The 6,452-nt window shown below is 37.0% G+C and overlaps 1 long non-coding RNA gene across 1 annotated transcript; it reads right to left on the reverse strand.

Annotated features, from left to right (window-relative positions):
• Positions 1-4,174: 4,174 nt before the first annotated feature.
• On the reverse strand, positions 4,175-6,168 carry LOC118482106. Its single transcript, XR_004867264.1, has 3 exons — positions 6,012-6,168; positions 5,432-5,498; positions 4,175-4,472 (listed from the first exon to the last, which is right to left on the reverse strand). It is a non-coding gene; the product is annotated as an uncharacterized LOC118482106 (long non-coding RNA).
• Between the last annotated feature and the right edge of the window lie 284 nt (positions 6,169-6,452).

Below are 6,452 nucleotides of genomic sequence, written 5' to 3' on the forward strand. Positions count from 1 at the left end.
GTGTCAAAAAGTGCATAAGTTTGCACTTCCGCGCATAACTTACATTCTGAATACATCCGGACATCCAAAAATTTATGTAAGCATTATAATATTATGCCTTAGTGTTTGGCATAAGAAAAATCCATTCGTCGCGCAATTTGGTTCGTTTTTCACGCTTATGCGCATTCCGTCGTAAGTAAGCGAACATCGTAACCGTACGGCCAAACGAACCGACATCCGAGATATTTTTGAGCACATTTTAAGTTCCCTATACTTTAGCTTCATTTGTTAGCATTGAAATGGGGTTAACGGGCCTTAAACGTGTCAGAAATGGCCTTGTAGCACAACAGGGACCAAAACTGTAAATCTGCCAAAGCTGATGGCTTACGGACCGTAAGCCATCACCCTTACGGTCCGTAAGGCGTCCCCAGAACAGCAGATTCAGCTTTAACTGCTGTTGCCTCTTCAAGTTAGTGAAAGGCCAAATTTCACTTACCTCTTCTGGACAATGAGGGGCAAATCTGATGTTCCATAAGTATTGCAACAAGTGTATGGACAAGATCAAAGCACATTAATCGATAAACGATCCTAACGGTCTTGCATATCCTATAAATACCCCTCCCCCATTTTGGCTAAATACTCACAAATCTGATCAAAGAGCTCTAAGTTGATGCCATTGCTTCATACCTGAGCTCCTGGATCAAGATTAGCTTTCGGGGACCCTTCGTAAGTGTTCTTTCGTTCTTTTATTCGCTTTTCGAGTCTGAAAGTCGAACTATGCTTGACTTTCTGCATTGACCAGTTTATGGTCGATGCGAAGTTCGTTTGAACTTCGTAACGTGAGCGTGATCACGATGGTTATAGTCCATAGTGACTACACCTACTGATTACCACGTTATCTAGGCTTAGTGACGAGTCATAGTGTCGGCCAAAATGCGCATTCTTGCGTATTTTGTAACCAAACTACTCATAGGTATCAAAACCGTTTGTTTTGATACCAAACCTGTTTTCTAAACTTAGTTAAGTATGTTCTAACATGCTTAGCTCGTCACTTTTGTTTAGTACTTATATAGGGTCGTAAGGTAAGCGATCTAAACAATCGCTTATACTTTCGAACCCGACCCATTTGGTCGATCATTAGGATCCGACCAAACACATTAGGTGACCATAGTTGTATAGGGAATAACCTTCCGAGGTTATACCTTATGGTCACGACGTTAGGCGTTCCAAAAGCGTTTTACGCAAACGACGCATTAAGATAGCATAAGCTACCTAAACGGGTCGTAATGGGTCGTAAGCACTTAGGTTAGGTTTCATTTTAGTATGTAGGCTTTGTTAAACCATATTACACGAGTCTCCATACTCGTTTGGTTTACGAACCCGCATACTATCCAATCCTCCGATTTAGGTCCGGTATATTAACATAGTTACCTATATTAGGTGTCGTTTGATATCCGTGATCTCTAGCATTATTTGGTTGTTATACAAGGACTTCAAAGCAATCTCAGGTGAGTACATTGGACCCCATCCTTTACTATTTTCCAAACTGTTTTGGGGTGGAACACATGTGCCTACTTGTTACTTTCATGCTTTCATATCCTATGCTTATTATGGTCATTAGTACATTTATAGTACACGATTTCATTACATTTTATGCTATGTATGCCCATTGTGTGCGTACTTAGTACAATATTTTACATTACATTTTATGCTATGTATGCCCATTGTGTGCGTACTTAGTACATTGTTTTACATTACATATTATGCTATGTATGCCCATTATGTGCGTACTTAGTACAATATTTTACATTACATTTTATGCTATGTATGCCCATTGTGTGCGTACTTAGTACATTGTTTTACATTACATTTTATGCTATGTATGCCCAGTGTGTGCGTACTTAGTACAATATTTTACATTACATTTTATGCTATGTATGCCCATTGTGTGCATACTTAGTACGATTATTCATCACGTGCTCACATTTTGGTATGACATTTGGTTTGTTTAAATTAAACAATGTACATTCATTAACATTAGCTACGCCACTCGTTAGTAGGTAATGGTACCATAGGACTTGACAACTGCCATTCCTGAAATCTCGGGTTTGTTTGGATTGGAAGGAATGACCGAATTCGATAAACAATAACACATATAGACCTTTAATTTGTTTAAAGGTCTATCACCATAGTCACAAAGGCTTGAATGTATGCATTTTCACAAAACCGCGTAAATTTTTGTATCAGTATAGCATGCAATTTTTCCACAAAACATAACTTTGACTTAAACTATGTTTAATTCAGTACCCTGTTTTTGTGCATTTTACCTATGGCCTAGTTGATATATTTCACATGCCATACATGATATTTTGGATACACATTATATGATTTACATTAAACATAAACAATTTGACATTGATATACACATTGGGTGGTTTACATTACACATGAACATTTTGATATGGTTTACACAATTACACTTGACAATTGATTTATACATGAACAATTTACATGGTGGTTGGTTTGGGTAAATGGTTTGAGTAACGTGGCGTATGTAATATGATACAAACATGGTGGATACGCCGCTGGTACTTCCTATATATAAATGTTTGTATAATATTACCTATCATAGCATTATTTAAATCATTTCAGTATAGACATATTACATTTTACACAAATAACATATTCTTCACAAGACATTGATTTACAAACAACATATCTTATACAAACTCATTTTTTTTACTCTCATTTAACCTTACATTTTATTTATACCTATCATCTGATCTTATCGTTTTTCATATAATTTATAAGACAAAGCAAATTACAAGGTTCATGACTAAACATTTTCACAAACATAAGTCATGAATTCTATTTTCACAAAACCTATGTATCTCACAGGTATTTTTATGCTGACGTACCTACTTTCACATGTCTTTTCAGGAGCTGTCGCTTAGGATGATGATTGTGATACTAGGGCGGACCTGTGCCTTAGAGACATAAAACGAAGATAGACGTAGTTTAATTATCCTGTTTAAAGACAATGTAACACGCTTGTTTAATAAATAAAATATAACTTTGTATGCCATGGTTGTGAAACAAATAATTCTGTCTCAACACTCCCCGACGTTTCCGCCGCGGTTGCATGTTATACGCGGTTGGGGTGTGACAGAAGAGTTGGTATCAGAGCCAGTGGTTATAGGGAATTAGGTTATTAGTAATGCTTTGACCTAGACTGTAACTTTCTAGGACCCTAACACAAGTTAGCTTGTGTTTAGATTTTAAAACATGCACTTCACCTATCCTTAGGTGATAACCACAACGGGAACATCGATTCCGAATCCGCTTTGAAAATTAATCATCTGTTCTAAGATGATTTATTACTAGGTTTTGAACCATCTGTTATATGGTTTTGAACCCCTTTGAATTTTCAAAAATCTCGCCAAGATTTTCGGGTTTTAATAGTGTGAACACGTGCGAACTGGAAGAGTGAATGCCTGTACCCTAAGTTTTCTGTCTAAGGCTAGAGTGTTCGTACAAATCCACATAATCGGACCAGTCACTCTTACCTGAGAACTCTTGGGGTGAGTGTTCACTTATAGGCGAACATGTCTTCACGATACATTATTTTTGACCCATTTACTTTGACTAGACATTACGTGTCGCTCGCTTGCTTTGCGATGCGTAACCACCATCTTTGCTTTTGTTGAAATTGTTTCATCTCATTCTCTTCATCCAAACATCTCACTCGTTTCCTTTCATGTTTTCCTCTTTTAGAATGCCTCCTCGACGCGAAAACCAGATAGCGACTGCCGAACTGGCAGAAATTATTGCACAGCAAATGGCTGCTCAATTCCCAAATCTCTTTGCTCAATGGAACCAAGCCAACAACAACAACAATGCTCCATGCAATTTAAAGAGTTTTAACTCGGCTAAACCACTCAAGTTTAGTGGTTCCGAAGGAGCAACTGGGCTTCTTCAATGGTTCGAAAGCATTGAGAATACATTCCGTCACGTGCAGTGTCCTGACAATCGCAAGGTCGAGTTTTCTTCGAGTGTGTTTCAGAAGAGGGCTCTTACGTGGTTGAACGGGGTAATGAGGGATCGCGGTGCAGAAGTTGCTCTAGCACAAACGTGGGCTGAACTTAGGGCCCTTTTGATGAGGGAGTTCTGTAACACCCTTAATAATTTAACATAATTTAAGCTAAATATTTCATGAAACTTTATAAAAATCAGAGTTTACAAAAACCTTAGTGTTTTAAACCATACATACTAACAAATTTTTCCAAACATGTTCTAGATGGTGCATGATTCATTTAAAGACAACCCTTACTAGTCAACTAATAACTAGTTTAAAGGATTCAAAACATCATTAACAAAATTTATATGACATGTTTAAAGTTTAGACAAGATCATATTCAGTGCGGAAGCTTCAAATTGCGTGTTCGGTTCTTGACAAAATGCTTGATCATCATCCGGGAGAGATTCATCCATACCTAGAGTCAAACACTAAAAACCGTTAGTTTTGACTTTAATATATAAAGTATAAACAGGTTTTAATAACACAAGTGGCTACAAAATATAAAATTTTTTTGCTGGGTTCCACCGTAATTTACGGTATCACCGTAAATTACGGTGAACCTGGGAATGCTGTGGTTCTGCCGTAAGACAGTAGCAGAACACCGTAACATAATGTTGTCCACCGTAAATTACCGTGGAACCGTAATTTACGGTGGGTTCTGCACGTTTACAATTTAGCTATTTTTCAACTTTGGAAGCTCGTAACTCTTTACTCCGTGATCCGATTCAACCAATTCTTATTGCTATGAGTCCGAAATAAGATTTCGGACTTAACCATGTAAATTTTATATTGCGGAAACCGTGATACCACTAATTGGTTCACGAATTTCCTTATTACCATTATTCGACCCACTAGTGTGTGTGCATAGCACCTCCTTTCATCTTTAAACCCGTTTTAACATATTTACCCAATTACCCGGGCTCACATACTAGGTGTTTTCACGCCAATTCCATGGCTTTGAAATTTCCTCTATGGCTATTACTTGGTTATTCGGAATTCAAACATTCCGTTTCAAACAATCCTTTTTCCTCTAACATTATTGTTCGACCCATATCCCGGGTTCTTATACTTAGATTCACCATTACCAAAACACTAGTATGGCAAAATTTATCAATAAACAAGATGTATGACTTTCAAGTCGCAACTCTCGTGACTCCTTTAAAACCATCATTTTGACCCGTTTTTGCCATTTAGTGAAAACCATCACTTCAATGACTAACCCAACTAAATACCGAGTTCTTGTTTTGACCCGTTTGATAGTCGAGTGCACTTCGGCACTTATCGACACATCAAACGCACCCTTTACACTACGACATCAATTACAATTCAAACCAAAGTAATTAAACTCAATTCGACGAGACTAAAGTCACGTACCTTCAAAGCGCACCTTTTCCGCGGGTATCACCTCCGGCGTGTCCACTTGACGTTCCGGATTCCTTGCCTAAAGAGTCCAATTCATAAAAGATTAGAACTCTTTTTCACAAGCTTTTACGCATTTATTCATTACATATTTAAATTTGCGTTTTTAGCGATCTTTAACATTTTAATCCTCACTTAGGCGTTTTATCAAACACCTTGTGGGTCAGATTTTTTTACATGATCTAAACCAAGTTCATAACTTGAATTTATCACTCAAATCAACTTCAATTAGGCAATATACACATATTTTAACATCAACAATTTCAGAGATTATCTCAAAATTTCCGTTTTCACTAGAATAAGAGTCTTAGTCCTAGTGTTTCTCAAGTTCTACTAACTTACTAATCACCCACTATAGTGATTTTGATTCCTACAACTAACATGCAAGATTTTTAACAAGAAATCATCTAGGGTTTGTCCCTAGACCTTACTTTACTTCCAATTTCATGTTTACTACACATAATCAAGCTCTACATCCGATTTTGATCACATACATGAACTTTGAATCGAACGAAATTGACCTAATTCATCATACCTTAGGATCCTTTTGACAAGGTGATCACGATTTAGTGCTTGAATTTCGATTTCTAAGTGATTTGAGGCTCCAATTTGTGGTTTTCTTGCAAACTAGGGTTTGGGTGAAGAACCCCCTGTCGCCCCTGCTTGATGATCGACCAGACACTTCTTGAAATGGGGTGTTTGGTTGATTTTTACTATTTTAGTAATTAGAGTTTTTATTTTAACATCTTTAGTCCCTCCACTCTCATCTAGTTTATATTCTTGGCCCCCTTTTAACTCATTCAAGTGTTACTACAAGATTCTTAACTAACTAGGTTATTTATCCTAGTTAGTTTATTCTTGTTTATTATGTATTTTATAATTCTAGTATATAGTTTTAAAATTTTGGGATGTTACAAGTTCTGTCCTCGTCATGAGCAGCGAGCTTTGGAGAAAGAGTTTTTTGACTTAAAACAAT

The sequence above is a fragment of the Helianthus annuus genome, chromosome 1 (genome assembly GCF_002127325.2).
Source record: "Helianthus annuus cultivar XRQ/B chromosome 1, HanXRQr2.0-SUNRISE, whole genome shotgun sequence".
In the NCBI taxonomy this organism is placed as follows: Eukaryota; Viridiplantae; Streptophyta; class Magnoliopsida; order Asterales; family Asteraceae; genus Helianthus; species Helianthus annuus.